At 44.5% G+C, this 22361-nt stretch overlaps 1 long non-coding RNA gene across 3 annotated transcripts; it reads left to right on the top strand.

Moving 5' to 3' along the window:
• Nucleotides 1-12568: 12568 nt before the first annotated feature.
• LOC139677972 (uncharacterized) lies at nt 12569-21920 on the top strand. Of its 3 annotated transcripts, none has more exons than XR_011698942.1 (5): nt 12569-12626; nt 14815-14895; nt 15273-16315; nt 20598-20629; nt 20717-21920. It is a non-coding gene; the product is annotated as an uncharacterized lncRNA (long non-coding RNA). The 3 variants fall into 3 exon arrangements; XR_011698943.1 differs by having other exon boundaries at nt 14815-16315; nt 20717-20758; nt 20834-21920; XR_011698941.1 differs by having other exon boundaries at nt 14815-16315.
• The last annotated feature ends 441 nt before the right edge of the window (nt 21921-22361 follow it).

The following is a 22361-nucleotide window of genomic DNA, read 5'->3' as shown; positions in this document are numbered from 1 at the left end:
TCAATGGAAAACCAGGCAGCAAAGCCAGGCCCCCTAAAGATTTCAAGGCCTTGTAGGCAGAGGGATCATGTAAGCATTTTACTTCCACCGAGTGCTTGAGAGGCTGAGCAGACACGGCCAGGCTAATTGAGTGCTTACAAGGTGCTGGGTTGTAGTTGGCATCTGCGCGGCTCTCCATGACCCTTTTGGCCCAGATAAAGAGCCAATGTCACCAATGGGGACATTTAGCAGCTGCACACCCCTGAAGTGCTTTGGTTTCTGTTGCAGCCTAGTAGGGATGTGATAACCTATGGCCAAAGCAAGGAACAGATCTTCATTATTAGAAATGGAAACCATTTTCATGCACTTGTGAGGCAAATAAGCTTTGTCCAGAATTTCTGCTCATTTCTGTGGTATCAAACATCCAGGGTTTGCCCAGAGAAGCTGTGGCTACCCCATTCTTGGAGTGTTCAAGGACAGGCTGGACAGGGCTTGAAGCAACCTGATCTAGTAGAAGGTGTCCCTGCCCATGGCAGGGGGTGAAGTGTGAGGATCTTTAAGGTCCCTTCCAACCCAAACCACTCGGTGATCCCATGATTCAATGGAACAAAATAGTCTTGAGTAGGTTTGACAGCTCACATAGGAAAGGAAAACGCTTCAACTCATACACACAAAAAAGGCACTATCAGCATGTTTTGCACTGCACCTCCCTGGGACAGGAACAGATCGTGCACAGAGGTTTGCAATGGGAAGCAGGGCAGAAGGGAACAGGAGCTGATGGTCCTTGTGAATCAAATTCCCTGGAGCTGTGGAACTGTGCTGAGTAACACTTTGGAAGGTAGGGTTAGAATTCAATACCTGAATTGGGGAAATGGCTTGAAAACAGTAACATGCAATACAAAAAGGCAGCTGTAGGGTGGTTTACACAGAACTAGGGACTGCTGACTGGGCACAGTGGGAACTGAGGATTACTGGGGATTATACACTGAAGGTGCATCTGAAATATGATGCCACTGCAAAAATAAAGGGCTAGTGCTCTGTGCTCATGTTGAGGCTGAGAGCTCCTTTGAATCAGGTGTATCCAAGGTTGCAGCTCAACAGAAGAGGTACAGAAACCATCCAAGTGCTTGGAAACTAAGCAAGGAGATGCTGGTATGTACCACTTGGCAAAGAAAGACTAAGGAATTGCTTGTGAGGGAGAGACTGTGATAGCCAGAGACTGCATCTGCTTCCTGGTTGTTGAGAAACAAAAACTGAAGCTGCAGGTAACGTGGAAGTAGAGAGGAGAACGAGCAAAGGTCTCAGTGAGAAGTGTCACTAAATGTCTTGCTCCGACAGTGGCCGCTGTGACACCAGGAGAGGAATCAAGCTCAGACTTCTGCTTTTTGTCTTATGATTGTGGCAAAAAGCTATAACTTCTATTTTTTTGAAGCCAAATTCTATTGGGCAACAGTGAAGGGGCAGAAATATGGCAATAAATTTCTCTGCCACTCTGGCTGCAGCACGGAGAAGCCCTCACACCTACTGCATTAGCAATGCCATGTATTGTCCTTAAAATGCTCTTGCCCTTTGGAAAAACCAGCACCATCTTTCCCTGTCTCTTCCCTTGTGCCCTTCAAGTGAAAGGACAGTGAAGTCCCAGGCTTAAAGGTTGTGAGCAGAAAATCTGAGGCAGAAGAGCAGATACCCACAAATTTGCCTCAGTGGGAAAGTGGACAATAATTGTGGGTTCTGATTTTCCAGGGAGCCTCTGTGGGGAACTAATAGTCTAGACTTGTCCTTTTTGAGGCCTAATTATGTCTCTCTGTCAAACTATAAAAACAACAGTCTGTGGCATCACAAGGGAAAATGAAAGCTATTGGCCTGTGTTCTGCATTTAATAGGATGTCAAATCTAAAGCACAGTCTGACTGTTTTTTGACTGAGGTTAGAAAAGAAAATGCAACTAATTAGGCTGTTTCTGAATGTCCCTCACTGTCTAATAGCTGTAGACTTGCAAATTGTAGCATGCTGGGAATCCCAAACTCTCTGATCAGTGCTGCTGGCTGGAGGGGAGGGGTCTTTCTTGCTGATGGGATTCAGGCCCCACTTGAGCAGTGTCACTGGTTGTGGGGACAGTTCCCTGGGAAATGCCTTGTGTCATTGTACCTCTCTGTGCTCCTTGGGAAGTGACATAAGCTCTTGATGAACAAGTCTTCTACAGCTTGCATAGGTGATTAATTTCCAAAGTCTTTGAGGAGGATGAAGGAGCACTTTGAAATGCAGTATTCACTCTTTGGGAATCATGGTCCCTGAATTGAAGTAACATAAAGTGGTCTTCAACACATATTGAGAAGTAGAACTGACCCCCAAAATATCCCAGACATCTCATATGTGAGCTAACGCAGTTTGTCCAAACCTTTTTTTAGCCAAGGTGCTCTTTCATGTCCTGCTTTTCTACCTGCACCCAAGTCCTGATCATTAACTCGGCTCCCAGACTCTTCGAGCTGCCTCCTCCCTGTTTGCAGCCCACCCTAAGCAAGCACCAAAGGACAATGAGATCCAGAAAACCTGAAACAACAGGAGGTGATGGCCTATATTTAAATTACTTAATGCATTAATAATTATACCTTAGAGTCTGCTATGTCAGGGAATGTTAGATGATGTCGCAGTGCCTTCCTCTATCCTTTGGAAGTTAGTTTGAGGGCTTATTTTCATGTTGCAATAATTTCTTGGAGAGAACTGCAGCAGTTAGAAGTTCCTTTTACCTTTCCCTTGTCAGCTGCCCTCATTTTGAACCAACGCTACGCTCAGCTGGCTCCTCATGTTTTACAGATGAATTGAAATAAAAGTGGAATTTGTCCCACTGTGAGAGAAAGGAAGAGGAAAAAAAATAATTGTCTACAAGATTTTTCATGCAAGTCCCACATCCTTAGTTTTGCCCTCTTTTTGACACAGAAATCTGATTGTCTTCTGCTCAGAGATTCTGGGGCGCCTTTCTGGTTTTCATTCTTCTTTTCTGACCTCACTTTGGGTTAGTCAGGAAACTGCCAACTTTGCCTCACAGTCAAAACTAAACACTGCAATTCAAACTCAAAGGACATCAGTGGGCAGGAAGAGCATGTGGCCTCAAAATGGTGATGTTTTGATGTCATTTCTGCAAAGTCTTGCAGAGGGGTTTGAGTCAGGAAAGCTCAGTCAATGAGTCTGTAAGAAATTGAAAGGTCTTTCCAGGAGTCAGCCTGAAAAGAAAGAAAAAAGGTGGGAAAAAAGTGTAAAAGGAGAAAGACTTGCATAACCCAAAGAAGAGTAGAAAGCAGAGAGTGACTTGGTGGCTGCCAAAATAGTTTGATGTCACCTCAACACTCTCAGAGCCATATTTTCCAATAACTGCACTCTAATGTTGCCCACAAATAATATTTTGTGCACACACAGTTAAACCCCTGCTGGAAAGTGTGTCTTTCCCAGGCAGTAACTGGCAGAGAGACACAGAGCAGCTTGAGACCAAATACTAGAAGCAGAAAACTCTAGAAAACCTTATCTAGGCAAATTGTTCTTCTCTGGCTCTGTGGGAAGATGCTTAACTTTGATGGACTCACAGATAATACAGACCAACATCCACTGTGGAAGAGGCAAGGAAAGAAAATGACTTGGAAATGTCTTTATCCTCCTGTCTTTCCTCTGTTCCCAGCTGTAGAACCAATCCCGCTAAAAATGAGGGTGCCAAACCTGTGGCCTTTCTATGGGTTGCTCTCCACGGAAAAGGTCTGGGCAGGAGCCAGTAGCTTCATTTTGGTGTAACCCCAAGGTACAGCCATGCAGATGCCTCATCTGCTGCCAAATCCTCCAGCACAGGCAGGGACCAGTCATGGGCTCCTTTCTGGGCCCCTTGAGCACCAACTTCCCCAAACTTCTCAAGAAGCTACTCAGATAAGGCCTCCAGCTGTTTTTTCAGGAAAGTCTTTGAAAATGGTCTTAACCTAAATACCCCTGTAGGTCTTACTGAATCTTGGTAGAAGTGATTTATACATTGTGCTTAAATAATTTCCCAGTTGAGAGCAGTAGTCCTCAGCTGGGTATTGCTGCCAGTTGAGCAACAATCGCCCTCTCCCAGCGTGAGTAATGGGAGAGTTAGGCAGTGCAGGGAGAACAAAATGATAAGTTACTGCTTCTGAGAGGATGATCAGTTTGTTTGCTGTCCCCCACCAGCTCTGTCCTTCTGCAGACGTTCACCAGGGTTTTTCCAAACAGCATGAAAATCTTCCCATCTGCCCCACATTCAGCACAGCTTGTCAGGAGGTGCAGAAATGACACATCTGAGCACCAAGGCACAGGTCTAGAAGTTTTGACCTTGACCAAGCCAATCAGAAACTGCAGCTAAAATGCAGGCTGCTTGCAAAGGGAGAGGGGAATTAATAACCACACAGCTCCTCAAATTTGGCATAAAAAGTTAAAAAATTGGAATTCTGAGAGGTGGAAGGGTTTGGGCTTTTTCCCCTCTGTTTTCATCTGTGTGGCTTGAAGGGTTGGAAGAGACTTGCTGCTCAAATAAAGGATTAGTTTTGCCTTTTAATCCATGACATAAAGATGACACAAAATTTACCCCTGTGAGTTGCCATGTAAATGAATCTAAGTCAAATAATGCACAGGGAGCAACAAAGCAGCCCAGCCTGCTCTGCTCTGCAATATGGGCATTTAATTTGTGAGTGGAAATCCCAGGAACTGCAAAAAGCCAGGGCTGTTTCACATGGACATCCCCACACAAGCCTCCCTCCTGCAACAAATGATTTATTATTTTTTCGGGGGGGAGGGAGGGTGTGTACTGGGAAGGAAAAAAAGGTCGTCAAATCCGTGTTAGTTGATGGCACAGATTCCTCGGCTACCAAACGCCAGGGCCGAGCAGAACAAAGAGATTTGCATTCTAAGTGATGCAAAGCAGCCGGCAGTGTTTTAATGTTGTGTTTGCTCTGTGATGTCTTCATCAGGCGCTCAAAGACAGCGGCTCTGGCAGCCGCGGGTCCCCGCGAGCCTGTCAAACTCCGTTTCCATGGTTTTCCTCCAGGCAGCACCATCGGCAGACAGCACGAAAACGGACCCCTGCAACCTGTTCTGAACAGTGTCTCTGATGTAGGGCCCCAGAGCGGGCATCAAACTAGCAACAAGCAGCAAGAAAATAACAATTTTGCTTTTCGCAGGTGTCAGAGAGGCAAACAAAGGCTGCTTATAAAGGATGCAACATCCCCTTTTTGTCGGCGTTGGCAGTTTAAAGTCAGCTGGGCAGTGGTCGAGTTGAGGAGGAGGTTTTGGAGGGGCTGTGTTGTGAGAGAGGGAATTCAGATTGTTTCCTCTTTAATCCTTTAGCATGACTAAATAGGGCCTTCTCATCACCAAACTAATAGCTGTTAATGGCGTTCCAATTATTCCATTTGAGTCAATGAGGAGGGCTATTTTCTTCAGACAACTATAGTTTTTTTCCAGACAAAGAATCAGAGTCTCACCCTTCCCTCACCTTGAAGAGCACACTTTCATTTAAATAAAAAGTTCAGAATATCTAAATATGAAGCCATATTTAAACAGTGATGCTGCATATTCAAAGATTAGAAAGATGAGTCTGTGGTCTTTTGCCACCATGGCTGCCTGTGTGCAGTGATGACATGGAAGCACAGCCTGGGCTAAAGGAGCAGAGGATAGGAGAGCTGGCAACAGCCCCAGCTGGACCAGGGAATTTGTGAATACTGGTCAGGGAACTGCACCTCTCAGTGCCTCAGTTTCACCATGTGTGAAATTTGGATGATTTACTTCTTCTCTTGCGAAGGATATGGAGTTTTATGCCCAAACGTGATATAAAGCTCATGGTTACCCTTGTGGTTATCACAATACCAGTGACTGGAGCTGATGCAATTCCCTCAAGGAACAGTTTTCTGTTGAAGGAAACTGATGGGTCAGATGCTGCCCAAGTTACAAGACAATCAGATTAGCTGATTTTGTCACAGCTGCCTGGGGAGGTGCTGGGAGCCACTGGTCTCCTTGGCTCCTGCTTCCTTTGCAGTGCATCTGCCAAGCTAGGGAGAATCCAGGATCTAGGAGCACTGGATCCCAAGCTGCCTCTTTATTTCCTGTAGAGGAAAGGCTCAAGTGGACATTTTGTTTTACAAGACTTTTGGCTTCTGTTCAGGATGGTCAGCTGGGGCCTTACAACACCAGACACACTCAGGGGTTGCCACATCAAGGCTTTTCTCTTCCACATCCATAGGTTAGAAGTCATCAAGCTGTAAGGATGTTGGTCCAGCATTCCTGGCTCTCTGGGACTCTGAGGTTCCCAGCTACTCTTTGGCTTTCTAAAAGGAAGCCACAACTTCATATTCCAGCTCCTGATTTCATGGTTCCCACTGGTTGGAGACACACTTTTATTTAATGGAAAAGGTCAGTGTTTGTGGTTTTGCTCCACATTAATGTGGAAGCCAATGGAAAAAATAGCCAAGTCTCATGAAGAACAGAGATGCATTTTTCTGTAGATCTTTCAACCCACAGCACTGTAGTTCATGATTTGACTGAAGTTATCCAAAGTACATTCATCAAATACTGCTTCTGTCCTCACAAAACTCACCTCCTACACTTCCGGCTTTCAGACACTGATTCAGTACTTTAATTACATGGCTTGTTATTGCACAGTACCTGCATAATGGAGCAGACTGAAGTCACTCAGTGTGTTTGGAGGTGCTGATAGTGCCAGGAAGCAGACACAGGGGGATGCAGCACTGCACCTGAAATCCTACTCTGACTCTGTGATTAAATGAACAGTCACAAGATCTGTAGCGAAAATGAACTTAAGATTGAGGTTTTCAAACTGGTTAGGACATATTGGTTATTATATTTATTATAATTTTTTCAGACTTTAATTAATCTGCTAAGTAAAAGCAAAGCATTTGAAAAATTAATACTGTTTCTATTTACAACTAATCAGCACCAGGACAAGGCCAGGTACATCCATAGTGATGGTATAGGCAAAGTCTTAACAGATATTGGTGTTGCATATGAGGTTTCTGCATCCCAGGAAGAGTTAAATTCTTTTTCCACTGATAGAAACAACACATGTTCTCAATGTATTGCTGTACAGTGCTGAGTTTGCTCTGACTTTCTCAAGGGCCAAGTGTGAGTGTTCAGCAAAATAAGCAGTGGCTGGCATGAAGGGACAGGGTGAAACGGCCGCAGACTTGAGCAGAGGTTTCTTTTGATCAGAGTAACTGCTCATGACTTTTGTTCAGTGTCTCATGATGCAAAAAAAAAATCCTCTGGTGGAAAAAAAACCTGCCTGTGTCACAGCAGAGTCAGGAGCTGGCAGGCATAGTGCATAGTCTGTTTTTTTTTTAATGAATAGTTGAGTTTGCAGGGTATTGCATGATCACACAAAGTGCGGCTTTGTATTGTTTCCCAGTTTTGAAAATAGCTGTAAGTGGTGTGGATTAGAGCAAACAGGCAAAGCAGAGCTGATTCATTCAAGAATGGTTTGGAGCTGTACTTCTGTGTAGAAGGGGAAAGGGGACATGTCTGGGGAATTACTGGAGGGAATTGGGAACAGTTAGTTTAAAACTGAGGGCTTTGGGAAAAAAAAAGAAAATCTCATCTTCTGTGTATGGCTGCACTGTTATTTATGGATGGAGACGGAGCTGGAGGGAGGGAGCGGTGCCCAGGGATGCTCACCTTGTGTTCTTTCCATTACATTGTGAATTCTATTCTGAAATCAGAAGATTTACAAATATATTTACTTTGGAATAAGAATACTTTGTTCTGGTTTGGAATAAACTTTTCCAGAATTGGACTTGTCACCTAGTGCAGGCAAGATTTGGGGTGGCACTGACCCCTACAGAGAAACAGGCTGCAAGTGTGGGAAAGGAGAGCCTTACCCAGGGAGATGCTACTTGTCCTAGTGGAGTAAAACTACAGAGGGGAAAAAGCATAGCTATTCTAGAATGAGATTATGCACAGTTACCCACCCCAGGAGTTGGGCAGGGAGAAGCCTGTTAACTTCTCGTGTGCTCACAACCAGGTAACACCCATGAGTTCCATCACCAAATTATTCACTATTCTGTAGGATGTCCCTCCTGTGGATGTATTCCCAGTCTCATGCTTTGATTTAGCAGCATGATCCCACCATTACTATCACTATTATTTTATTTGCTATTCTTACTTTTCAGGCTATTAGAGAGAAGTATTTTTATGGGAGAAAAACAGTTTGCAATCTTACTCTGCCAGTAAAAAGGAATTTATCATGTAAGAAGTCTTTTTAGACTGTCAGATTAGTATTATTCTTTGGAATTATGGTTGGGAAAGGTGAAAAATAAAATCAGAAAGGACAAAGAAGTTAGCATAGCAGAGTGTGCATGAGGTACCCTGAGCAGAGAAAACACACTGGATGACACACTCGGGGCAAAATAGAAGTGGGAAAAATAATTTTATCTCAGCACTTGCTTTGGCTGACTTCTCAGTCGCCAGCATATTAATGGCTCTTCCTGTAGCAACTACAGAGCTTCCAACATGAAACTATTCTTTGGTCATAAAGACAAAAAATGGAGTTTGCCAGAACAGAGCTACCCCATTCTGGGCTGCTGACAACAGTCCCAGACTGGCCATATGCTCTGCTGCACTCAGAAGTGGTAAAGCAACATTTTTGCTCCTGCTGGTGCTGGTGGTGTCCCTGTGGTTGTTATTGTTTCCATCCAGACCCTCTCCTCTTCCCTGGAGCTCCTGCCTGTGCTGTTCCAGGCTGTACCCATAGCAATGTCACAGCTCCTGAGCACCAAGGAGAGCGAACAGATGTAGCTCTTGTCACATCCCTGCGAGCCGGTGGCACGGCCTGTCTCACTCTGTTCCTAGAAATGGCTTGTGTGGAATGGCTGTGGAGCAGTTCAGAGGGAAAAGGGACATGGATGCTCCTACAGGACAGGTCCCACCAGAGGTGGGTGACTGGCCAGTCTAACAGGGAAACAGGACCTGCCACCTTTGGGATTGTGGGACTAAGAGTAATTGCTTTTGAGGCTGATTATGTGCAATTGTTAAGATGGAGAGTGAAGAGTGAGGAAGGAAAGGACTAGTGGCTCCCTGACTTCTGTGGGGGTTTGTCAGTTCTCAGTCCCTCCCCAGTACAAATTCAGGGCTCTGAAGGGTTTGGCAGAGGTCAGCTAAAATGTTCCCTTTCTCAGTAAGCACCACAGGATTTGGATTCTCTCTTCACATAGGTGTTAGTTGAGACCCTGGGACCAACAACACTGCCTATGAAGACTTGTTTCCGTTACAGTATGGTCATTGTCAGCTTAAGCCTATGCTGAATTTTAAAGGGTGACCCATTTGCTTCTCCATCTCTCTGCTAGACTCCCACATCTTCCTCATTCCAGCCAAAATTTGATCATGGAATGGGCCACATGACTAAAGAAAGGCTATTCATGCACGGGGTGAGCAGAAAGGGAACAATGGTGGCCATCTGGATGCAAATGTGCTTGAGCTGACTGTGGAACTGCACCCCAGACTGGCATTACCACATTAACTCTGTATTAAACATCTGATGTTTTACAGTGCCCTATGGAACGCTGTGCCATTTTACTGACCTAGAGGTTCCTGATGCAGTGGACAAGCTCAGTCAGGTCAGCTGAAAAGCTGAAGGTGTATCAAAACACCATTTTCTACCTTTAGCCATTGGCAGTAGAGAGAGAAATGCATTGTTCTGATTCCTTTTCATGGAAGACAAGAGTGGACAAAATACTAGATTCTTTCCACTATTAAACCTATTGTCTTCCCAGACCTACTCTTATCACAATTTGCTGTGTTTTCAGAGGAGGAGATTCAGTGCTACATGCTGTCTTTAGGGTAGGAATTTTTGTGTTTATCTGCACGCTTACTGTGCCAAGGCAGATAAGAGACTTTATTCTCTACATTATCACTATTTTTCTTCTTCCTGGGAGCCAGACTGACTTTAAAAAGAGGGGTAAATATTTGAGCTCGTTGTGCAGACCTAATGTGAGGCTCTGGATCTTTTTATACTTAATTATATCCACTACAATAATTAGCTTGAAGAGGCTTTTTCAGCTTTTTGGGCTAAAACCTTCCAGTTTTCTAATCTTCGCTTGTTCTGTTCATTATTCCGTGCTAGACTCTCCCCTCCCCTGATTGCATGTTATCACCTTCAATAGAACAGCTGTGTCATTGCTAAAGGGTGTTAATCTTCCCCTACCCAACACCTTATTGACAGCCAGAGTCACTGAGGCCCCCAGTCTTTTCTGACTTGGTTAATTTCTCAAAACAATCTCCCCCCCCCCCCATTTTATAGCAATCTCACCCCAGTCTGACCTGGAGAGGTATCCACAGCCCCTCTTGGGCTGCTGCTGGGCAGCCAAGCCTGGAGTCTCCTGCCTGTATCAGTTCTAGTGATTATAACCAGGAGAATATTCCCTAACAATGTCAAGGGACAATAAGCCCCAGCTAATCAATAAGCACAATACCTATGGCACATGGGAGCCCAGAATAGAAGCTGCTCCAGCAGGTGGGACAGCTGGCTGGAATTTTTATTTCGTGGTTGTGAAAGGCACCACGGCTTTCAGTGAGACAAGAGCAGCACTGACAGTGACAGATCCCCTGTTACATTGTGCCACCAAACAGAACGAGACACTTCAGAAGATATAGTTCATTTTTCCTGAGAGTTTAGTAATGGGTCAGAATTACTCTGGAATTTAATTTTTCTGAATTGCCTTTGTGTGCCAGCATCCTGGACTGTCCTGCAGTTTCCAAGGTCACCTTGACTTTTTGGAGGTCTGGTGTGCTGCCCTGACTCTAGAAAGATCCAAGGCTAATTTGTGTGCTGAGCTGATTGCCTTCAAACAGCTCTGCCTTAAAACAGCCAGCACAGCAGTGGACATCCCAGTCAGGATTTATGCCATCCTGGGTCCAAGGGGATCTTTCCCAGAGATCGCAGTGGAGGAGAAATAGGAAACACTGCTTTTTAGTCTTTATGGTGCCTGACAGTTAAATAAATGCAGATATTCAGATTTATCCTACCTGGCCTCAAACACAGCTCTGAGATGCTGAGATTGGGAACAAATTGCCTTTTCCTCTAAAGTCAATGAAAAGAGACTGAAGCCCCTGCCCACTGGTGTCCGTTTGTAGAAGGTCTCCCCATGGGTGACACAAGAAACCTCAAGCAGTCATTCCTATTAGGAGACATGAAGCAGTTGATCACCACCAGCTGTCCTGGTCTCCTCTAGGAGAAACTGTAGCAGAGCTGTGGCCGAGCTATCCACTGCTGATATCACCTCAATTTCCCACAGAGCCTGAGCATTTCTGACAGCAGAAAGCATTTACCTGTGGACTGCTGAGCAGATCAAGATGGATACAGTTCTTTTGTTGTTTGGATTAGGAAGTACTCCAGAAAAAGGAAACAAATGGAGTCATAAAAGAAATATAGCACTTATTTTACAGAGCAATTTACTCATCCTACCTTGCCAGTACTTGAAAAGACAGCTGGACAAAGTGTTTGAGTACAGAACTAAGAACTGGGAGTGTGGAAGTCTTTGTAGGATTTGATCTGAGAAGTTTATTTTAATCCTAGTGTAACTGGAGTTACTAATTGACTATAGTCATTAAATTTATTAGACTGGTCAAAACTGGGGCAATACTAATAGACAATCTGTGCCCAAAACAGCTTTACCTACCAGCCCATGTACAAACACTCACCTCATGAGGTTATACCTTAATTTGAAAATACATGTGCTGGCTATAACTGTCAGTTGACCCTCAGAAATAGTGTATTCCCCTTCAGATACAGGGAAAATATGAACATCAGGTTATTTGGCCACCAGCTTATGCATTATCAATAACTGATGTAGCAGGAAGTAGTGGAGTTGTATTAACATGTGCTGAGAGGCTGCTGGCACACGGAGTGGCACGGCACATGGGATAATAACCCAGGCCTGAACACCAGAGCAGAACATGCCAGACACCCAGTTGTTTTTCTTTTTTCTTTAGCTTTGCTTTTCACCCTACACATGAACAACCTGCTCATCTCAACAGCGTGAGCCGAGTGGCACCATGTGAGCCTGTGGAGCTGAGCTGCCTGCCTGGCACATCCGCAGGATCGAGGCTTCGGTCATCACTCGCTGACCGGGTGCAGTGATTTGATACACTCATAGATTACAAATGATTCTTTTTCCCATCTCACAAGAAGGAAACTCATCAAAAAACTGGCTGAATATTTGATCTAACATAAAATGAAAGACAAATGCACTCAGTCTGGTAATAGGTTTGCTTTGGGATGTCGGCTTTGTTCTCTCTGACCAAACTCTGTGCCCAGAGCTCCCAGCCAGGCAGCTAAGAGAACTCTGAATGTATTTAAAGAATTGGTAAGGTCAGGGTGGCCTCAGCCTCTCGAGACTGAATTAATCTCCTTGGCACAGCAGCCCACACTTGCTCAGCACTTGTGCTGCAGGTCCATTTGTGTAGAGCAATGCCATCCAGTGGCTGCTCAGATCCATCACAAAGCCAATGGCTCCTTCCTGAGGCACATTCTACAAGCTGAAATATTTCTGCTCTTGTTCCCAGCTCAGGCATTTCACGTTAAAAGACTGTGGCAGTGGCCAGCTCGATTGCTTCCAGCATCTTTGGCTTTTTGCATGTAAAACCCAGGTATGTTTTCAGTATGTTTTAAGCCACTTGAAAATGTTGACTAGACTTTTTTGGGAAATAGTATTTTATGTATGTAGTCTTAGTACACAAAGTTATTGTCAGGCTTGGATTTTAGCATGGGGAGTTGTTACATGGAGTCGTGTTGAAAATAATGCTGGTTTCTGAGACAAAAATGCAGTCTGTGAAGGAAACTTTCTCTATCCAAAGCCCAGGATATACTGAGTCACTCAGTGGGACATTTTCCATTGAGGATAATGCCCAAGGGGAAGGATGAGCAAAGGCTGGGCTGTGTAGAACCTTAGTCCATCAGTGTCATATTTTAAAGAGCAATACTCTCAGGCACATAGTGTGACTTTTGGGGATGGTCCAGTGCGGGTCCAGAATCTGGACTCAATGATCCTTGTACGTACCTTCCAACTCAACATATTCTGTGATTCTGTGACTATTGCTAGGTTGGACATGTTGTGGGGGCACGTGGGGGCCTTAACATGCTTGGTTTAAGGCACATCCCCTTTTGCCATGTCCCAGAGACCCACCATCACATGCTGGCAGAGCCCAACATCCCCTAGTGACTAAATTCAGATGTCAGTGTTTTTACCTGTCACACTCCCTGTGTCAACTGTAGCACCACCTCAAACACCATGACCTGAGGGACACGGCACATTGCCGGAGCATCCCAGTGCCACTCTGGCCATGCCAAAGGGAGCAAACCTTGTGCCTCCGAGGGGCAGCCCTGGTAGCTTGATGGCTGTACCTGCTGGGCCTGACCCTCTGTTTGGCTGAGGCCCTTTCCTGCTGCTGCTCAGGCGCCAGCCGGGGCTGTGCTGCTGCTGCGTTCCGGCGGCTCCTGCTCTGCCGTACAAATTCCAATCAGGCGCAACAAAGCCCACCGGGGGCTGCTGACAACAGGTGTCTCATTAAACATCTCTCAACCTTACAGGCATTCGCATTGACAAGAACCAAACTCACACTCAATCACAGCTTAATCACAGCCAAACTCTATTAACAAGTCATACTAATTACCAACTTCTAACAATTTCTCAGGTTCAGAGGCAAAATATCCTTTCTTTATAGATGAAAACAGACTTGTGATACTCCAGCTCTGGCCATAATTAGGCCCTTTTAAACAAAACAAAACTAAAATAAAAATCCAGACAGATCCCTTTGTGATAGCAGTCCTGGAAGTACAGTTGTACAATGAGATGTTTTGTTTGTTTTAATTTGGTATCTGCTATGTTGCCCACAAGGGTCCAATTAGTTTGTTACAGATGCTTGTATCAGTTTTATCCACTTGTCTTTTTTTGGTTGGTTTTTTATTTTTTTTTTAGGAGGGGTAACTTGTAGCACAGATTGCTGGCCTGCAGGCATTCCAGAGATCAACAACCAGCTTTCTGTGATACCAAGCCCCCTGTGAAACAGGCAGTCCTTACCCACAGCATTCATAATGCAAAGGGTAAAATGAACAGAGGGGAGGGAGGAGCTTATGCTGGATTTTGGATTATCATGGAACAACCTGGCATGTTCAAAAGTGGCCTGAAGATGGCAATTCTGCCATGGCTAAGAATGACTCTGGCAAACTTTGGTTGCTACACCTTGGAAATTGAAATGCAGGTTTTATTTTTAATCACTGTGCAACAAAACCAGAAACTCTTTAAGATGTGGCTTTGAATTGCACATGTCACTATTTATTCCTGTCCTCTGGTATGCTGAGCTCACATGGAATTCCATGCTAACCTGGACGCTTTCCTTCATTGTGTGGCTGTATTGAGTGCCCAAGCACTTGAGAATTCACTTGTATAATCGATACACTTACAAAAGGGAACATATAAATAACGTGAAGAGTCTGACTTGAACTGACAGTGGGGGTATCGCAGCGAGGGCTAATGCCTCGTCTTTAACTCATGCTGCTGCTGGAGAGAGAATCACACACAACAGACTGAGTTAAGGACTAACATGAGATTTCGCAGCATTTCTGAGCAGTGTGGTTCAAGGCAGAAAGCCTCCTCCTAATACCTGTGGTGCAAAATCCAGGAGCTCGTTGTCTACCTGTTCTTGGATTTAGTTGCTGTTTGCTTTTCCTCTTCTTTATTTTAAAAGGGAATTAACGTCTCTTCTGGAAGACTATGAGGATGCAGCTTAGCAGAGACTCGATGTTTAGCATCAGCAATTATTTTTATATCTGGTGCAGGCAGTTCTGTTCCTTCTGTGAGGCGTGGCAGGATGAACACTGGACACCTGAAACTCCTGGGAGAAGGCTGTGTTTCCTGAGGTAGGTTGGTGTGGTGTAGGACCCCAGTTTGTCTTGTTGGAAGGGTCTGTGGAGTTGCAGGCACCCAAAAGCAGCTGCAGGAGGGAGAAGGGTGGCACCCAGCTATGGAGGGGAGTGGGGCAAACCCACCCACCTTCCCTCCCCAGAGGCTCCATCCTAGGCTTCCCTGCATTGTTGGAGACCACATGCAACCCTGGTGTAATGAGGAATGACACAGTGGCTTAATGGTCACATAGGACAGGACAAATGGGTCCAAAAATTCTTGTTACCTGGTAAAGCCAGAAGGTTTAAGGTTCAGTGTTGAAAGCTTTGTCTTGCAAGGGTACAGCCCTCTCACCCTGGCATTGACATCCTCCTCTGTTCTGGGTGCACTGAAGTGATGACCTACCACAGAATGGAGCCCAGGAGACCATGGCTCATCATATTGTACAAAGCATAACACAAAGCAAAACCTTTTCTGCAGTTTTCAAGCTGAAGATGAATCAGGTCAGTGTTTCCCTGCTAGCCAGGTTCACACATGGAAGCAGTGGCTTCCCAAATGTGGTTCTCCAAGGAGACGTACCAGAGAGGGGCAGGATACAGGTAAGTCAAGCTGCAGGTAAGTAACAAGGAAATCCAGGTGAGGCAACACATGGGTGCACAGTGAATCTTTCATCCTTATTGCTGCAGCAGGAATGGCACTGTAGAAGGTGGCACCTCTAAGGTGGAATCTCTGGTTTCTATGACCCTGAGTAGGTGTGCTTGGAGTGGCCACACTGCCATGGACAAGTGGCATCTCCCATGCCAGCGAAGGTGCATTTCAGAGGCTCTGGAAGCAGGAGCAGAGGTCTGGGTTTTTTTGTGAAAATGCTTGTTTTTAGCGTAAGGTTTGCTCCTGCCTGAGTAGTGGGAGGAAAAAAAAGGGTCTTTGTTGAGAGCCAGAGTAAGGCAGGATCAGAGCTGAGATATCCATCTGCCATGGAACAACCATGGGAGCATTCATGTGGTGTTTCATCAGGGCAAAATGGGAGATTTTGTCTAGCCATAGTCTCATTCCTCTTAAGAGACTGTTTGAGACTACAGCAGAGCGCCCTTTTCCCTGGCTTTTGCCAGATGAAACTTGGAAGAAGAGGCTGGCAGGTGCTGGCACAGGCTCCAGAGGTTCATTCTGGATCTCAGTTCCTGCAGTATACAAGCCCAGGGACAAAACATTCTGGCTCCTTTTGGGGAGTACAGCATGTGTGATCAGCAAGGACCCTTCCTAGTTCTTCCTAGAGTTATTCTGGCATACAATTGTTTTTTTTCTTCATGGACTTTTACTATTCGAAGGTAAAAAAAGAAGGAAATAAAACAACCGAAGCTTTACTCTTTTGCAGAGCCATCGCTTCTGATCAGAAACTGAAATCCTGCTTTGTGCTCCTCCAGTGTGGAAATCTGTCAGGTAAATAGAAATCACCTCGTAAAAGCCCTTAAAGAGCTCTGGTTTATATTTTAATTGAGGAACAGAACATTTTAAGCACTTTTATTGGGTGGCGCCTGCTGAATGACAGATGTCTGCGGCGGAGTAATGCTGAGCACACTTTCATAAAACAGAGCAATTCCTTGCTTAAAACATTTACAATTAAAGGCTTGATTGAATAACAATGAGTTCTGTGCATGGAGCTCATTTCTGCACTTGTTTGTGCACCTGAAGCAGGCTGTGATCGTTCCCTGGGTTGGATACGAGGTGCCAGTTGCTTTGTTCAATGACCAAATAGTGCTTACGGGCACAGCTGGAAATGTGCCTTTGATTTTCCACCAGGATAGAGATAAGGTGCACTGTGCTGCACTGCCAGACTTGCTAACACCCTCCTTTCAGCTGGTTTGGCTTTCTTTTTTTAAGCTACACTTTAGTAACTCTCCCAATTTGTCAAGAGCCAGAGATTTTAAAATGAACACTAATCCTTTGCAGCTGAGAAAGTCTTAACTAGCTTCTGCTTTGCTTTTCCATCTAACTCCTGTGACCCCTATTACTGTAATACCTGAGAACATCACCTCTGGTTGTGCACTGAACTTCAGGGTATCTGAAGGAAGTTAGACTGGCATTAAAATTATTTTTTCATGTTCTACATGGAGAACTGAGGCACAAACAGCTCAAGTGGCTCCCCCAAAGGTGTTCTTTGAAAAGGGGTCCTTGTGCTGTAAGAACGTGGCCAGTCTTTGACTGGTATTTAAAATTTAGCCTTATGAACATAGAAACAGCCTTCAAACAAGCCCCAAACATGCAAAAGGAAACCAGATGATACAGCACAAGTGACAACCTTTTGCTCAAGCCAGCTGAGGGACTGAAGTGAGAAAGGATTTGGAGTTTCATCTCTGCTGAACTGAGAAAGATCGTGGCTGAACTGAGAAAGATCATGTCTGAACTGACATCACTGCAGATTTTTGAAGGCACAGAATGGCAAGAACCTGAACTTCGGAAAAACAGCCTCACTTTTCTCAAAAGAAAAGATGAATCCACAAAGTAGATCTTGCCACAGCAGAAGGAACATGTGTCACGGGAACAGCAGAGGCAAAATGTGTCATGGGAAAATCTTGACGGATTCAGCCCAGGAAGAGAATATGCAAATTGATACCAAATTAAATGCAATTGAGCAAGATAACACATATCCCAGCAATGAAGAAAACTCACAGCATACTTGCAAAAAAAGATGGAGTTTAAATCCAAGGGGGGTCTGAGGATGTCTAGGCAGTCCCCAGTGACTACATTTTAGCAGGCATGTGAACATTTCCCCAAAAAAGAGTCATGCAAGTGTTGAAGGAATGAAACAAGGAATAATTCAAGTGCAAGGGTCCCTTACAGAACTCAGTGGAAGAGGTGTGACCCACCCTCCAACATGAAAACAAAGCACAGGTACTAAATAACAACATAGTTTGTCTGCTATTGAAAAGCCACCCTGTATCTCACTTGTAGGACACTGTATATTTTTTCCTCTTCCTGACCTCTCTGCTGATGGAGGGATTTTAAGAGCTGCTAGTTTCTACCTCCAGAGTAGCTCAATTTCAGTTCCAGGGGAAACAAAACTCTCAACCAGCCTCATTTGTAAAATCTTTGAAGATGTGGGAATGTCCTCTGGTTGTAAAGTAAAGGGAGTATGATTCAGAGGTGGGTACAGATATATAAAAGGGTTCAATATTTAATTAAACATAATCTTCCTTGTGGCATGACTGCCTGATCTCTTTCAAAAATAAAAATCCTTGGGTTTTATTACACTATTCTCCAATACGTGACAACACAAACCCTTTTGCAGGGCTGTGCTGACCCATCACCCGCCTTTGCTGTGGCAGCATGGGCTGCCCTGCTGCTGCCAGGAGAACATTTTGGGAGCTAATAACTTTGTACTTTTACATGACAAATCCATCTCTCAGGGTTGTCAGATTGCTCTGACATGTCTCTCCAGTGCCCGGAAACTACTGACACAGTCCCCACACTGCTGGGGTGAAGAACCCATGGCGCTGCATAACAGCTCAGGCTGCCCTTAGAAGCAAATGGACATTTTCAGCTACTTACAAAAACAGCATAGTAGGGAAAAAAAAATCATGTTTTGGGGTAGTTATTCTCTACAGAAAACAGGTGTCTTGATCCTGCACCCACAGCTGAGCTCAGCAGAAGTAAGAGAGTTATGCTGGAAGCGTGTGCAGACAGAGGCGCTGAGGATCTGGCTTGCAGACCTGCCTTTGCAAAGGGTCAAGACAATCTCACTTAGGGCACAACTCTGTTAGTTTTGCTCTTTTTTTTTTAATATATAAAAAAGGACAGCATTGGCTCTTTGCTCTTTTCTGGAAATGATACTCTCTGCTCTGTATGAGAAATGAGAGCAAGCCAGAATAAAAGGGAAAGGGTGCAATGCATCAGGCACAAGCCTAAATAATACCAATGTCCGCAGCTGCTTGGCACAATTTTGGTTTTCTATATGTAAGGTGACTTCTAAAAGCACAGTGTTCTATTTTACAAACCTCTCCCTTTCATTATTAACCATTCATAGCTGCCACCTACTCAACATAGCTCATTTTATTAGTACATGGTAGCTTATTTTTAAACCCATATTCTCTTATATGTCACGTGTGTTAGCATGTTGGTTGCACAGTGTCTGAAAGTTGAAGGCAGCTTAATTCAGACAGATTTCACAGAGCTCTTGCATTGTATTTCACAGACTATTCTGACTTTGAAGAGATCCACAAGGATCATCGAGTCCAGCTCTTAAGTAAATGGTCCATACAGGATTGAACCTGCAATCTTGGTATTATTAGCACACCACACACAATAATAAAAAATAATGAAATTATCTTTTTAGTAGAAAAATAATAATAACTAAGCAGGATGCACACTGCATAAAGCCAGTCCCTACATGCCCCATATTCAGTGGGATGTGTTCTTTCAGCCTTGTCGGTGGGGTGGGAGGTGTCCTCTGCATCCCAACAGAACAACCATGGCTGAGGCATTAGCATTCCTGGGAAGTGCCCTGCTGAGTATGATGAGGGTTTTCAAGAAGAGGCAGCCAGGGCTTGAGTCAGAGCACAGCAGTGTCGAAGTGAATCTTCCCAGGGATGCTGGGATGTGAAGCACTCCTGGGTTTCTTCAACAACGACATCACGAGTCCTTTTGCCATATTCCCCAGCCTTTCTCCCAGACGTCTACCAGCTACACCCTTCCTCCCCGCCTGCAATTAGCACTTACAGTGTTGCAAAGGGAGATGAGATTCGCTCTTGCCGTCCTCCTTCAGAACTCGCTCACACCTTCCCCACTGGGTGGGAACATGTGCTGTGGGTTAGGAAATTTTCTCATAGTGGAATTACATTTGCAGCAATCCTACCCCCCGCCTCCTGTTTACTGCTGACTATCAGACTGCTGCTTGTCGTGGTGTAGCAGCACGTGAGCACAAGAGCTCAGACACAGCATTTGGTTCAGCAAAGCTTCAAGTCTCTGTGACTCTCTTTCACCTCCCTGCCCGAAACTGCATATGTACAAATTGGGCCCAGTTTGTTTTCATGCAGGGTAACTGGAGCTGGATAAGTGCCTGCAATTTTGGAAGAGTGGGGTGAGGAGGGAAGTGGGAGTGTATGACCATTGACCTTAATTAGAGGAGATAAAAATGTCGAAACATGATTCCTAAGAAAACCAGGGAAGGCCTCTATTGTCGAGTGTTTCCACATGGATGCCACTGAGAAGAGGTCAAGTGCTTTCTATATACTTTAAGTAAACAGCAGATTGTGAGTTCGCAGTCTGGACTGGATTTGAGCAGCCTCTCTGTTCTGCAAGATCATAATTGAGTCTTATGTACTTAAGATTTGATACCCACTGACATTATTACTTGAGAGTGCCAGGAAATACAGCAGTGATTAAGAGTTATAAAGTTTGCAAGTAAAACTATGCCCGGTGTCACATATGGCTCACCCTGTACTAGAATTGTCTCAGGCTCCTGCTCTAAAAGAGCAGCAATAAGGGACTCTTGTGAAAAAGAGTCTCTGCTGTTGGCTTTCTGTGATAAAGACATGTCTCCTCACATCTTCATTGTCACATAAAAAATGCACAAAGCCTGCAAAATTAAATCTGCTAAATGAGCAACGGGTTATATGTCAGGAATAGAGTGCTCCGAATCAGGCAGCTTATTTACATATTACTGGGAAGAATATCAAGCCAAGTTAAAATGTGATGCATAAAATTCTTCTGTTCTTCTTTGCAGCTATCCAGGCTGAAGGTTAAGAAGACTGAATGGTGGGTTTGTCCCAAAATGTCCATTTCCTTACCTGTAGGTGGGATGACACCGAAATCAGAAATTACAGCTGAATGTCGTATCTACAGGTTCATCTCTGCTGTCACTGCCAGGAGTTACAGGATTACCAGGTCGTAGCTCTCATGTGCTCAGCATCTCTTTCATACCCTGGAGAACCTTGCCCTTACTAAAGGTCTTGTTCACAGGCAGGGAAACTGAGTCAAAGAGCATTGATCCAAGTTCTCAGAAATCAATGGCATACCATCCAGAGCCCGAGCAGATCTAATAACTTCTCCAGCTATTACAAGCAGGAAGAAAGGGCAGGAGTGCTGTTATGGGCATAATTGGAAACAGATGGATCACTGGAAATTTTCCTGTCTGTTCAGTGAGCTTCACATGAGGATTTCATAGTTGGTATCCAAATTATTTAAAGGGTATTGCTGGGAGGAGGCAATGAGCCATGAAACTTGGGAAGCTCAGTCCCAAAGACTCCTTCTGGAAGTGAAGCTGTAAAGCTTTATATGCACCTGAAGCAAAAAGTCTCTCTCTCCCTGTCTGCATCTGCCTGTGAAAAGAAAGAAGAAAGGGCAACCCATTTGTGGATGTTTTCTTTCTGCAACTCTAGATTTGAAATATCTGTTCTTGATTAAAGTGGGAAATGCAATTGCACAAGTCATTAATTATTACTGATAAACCGAAGTAGTGATGGAGGCAAATAAAAATCTCCTGCCACTGCGATGGGATTCTGAAAAAAAGACAGACCTGGGTGCCAGCAGCCTATTTACATTTCCTTTTGTTGCTGAAATACATGCCTGAATTTCTGGGTCTCCAATCCTCACGTGTCCTCAGAGGACATAATGTCTGTAGGTGCAGATCAAGAGGCATGAACTTTATCTATAGCGATGGCAAAAAGCAGCTTTCAGTGCCTGCAACACGTGACCAGTTCCAATTATGGCTCCTTCCTCATGACATCAGTATGCAATGGAGGATCTCACTTTTTTTTCGCCAGAGGCAAGTGCATACATTATCCAGCAGCGAGGCGTGGGGCAGGCGGCTGCCTAACTCTGGGGTGATTTGGATTCCACGCTCGCGTGGGGGTGTGAGCCAACCTCAGAAGTCATTTTCACTGATGCTGACACATAAGGCTTCCCTCAGAGACCTGTCTATCAAACTGCAACATGCTATGCAGAAAAATTAGATTACTCATGCTACAATAAAGAAAGAGAAGATGACAATGATGAAAAAAAAAAAGAATGGACTTCAAAATGTAACAGCTATTTATTAAGTGAATAAAAATCTTGACAATGGGAAAGTATCCTTGAGACTTTTTTTTTCATTTATTTTACCTCTTGCAACCCATTTCAAGGAAAGCTAGTTGGAAAGACCCTATTAATTCAGATAGTGCCTCTGGAAAAACCACCACTTCATCATGATTGTCACATTACTGTACTTGTGAAATATCATCTTAAATAGTCATTATGATTTTGCTGCTGGTTTTGCTGCAGTCAGCAGCAGGATTTCCTTTGGCTTTGGTAAAAGCAGGATCAGGCCCCCTGCTCTCTCTCTCTCTCTCTCTGAATTGCAAATGGGTTGTTCACGTGTCAGCTTGGTAACCAGGCAAAGTTCACCCTGCTCAGTTCAAAGCAGTGAGATGAAGCTCAAGGCATTTTCCTCACAGTATTTGCCGAGTTCCTCGGGTCTACAAAAGTGTTAAAGTGGTTTAATACAAAATCC

This window comes from Pithys albifrons, chromosome 13 (genome assembly GCF_047495875.1).
Source record: "Pithys albifrons albifrons isolate INPA30051 chromosome 13, PitAlb_v1, whole genome shotgun sequence".
Classification (NCBI taxonomy): domain Eukaryota; kingdom Metazoa; phylum Chordata; class Aves; order Passeriformes; family Thamnophilidae; genus Pithys; species Pithys albifrons.
The sequence above is the reverse complement of the archived record's forward strand: the minus strand, read 5'-3'. Positions and strand labels throughout refer to the sequence as shown.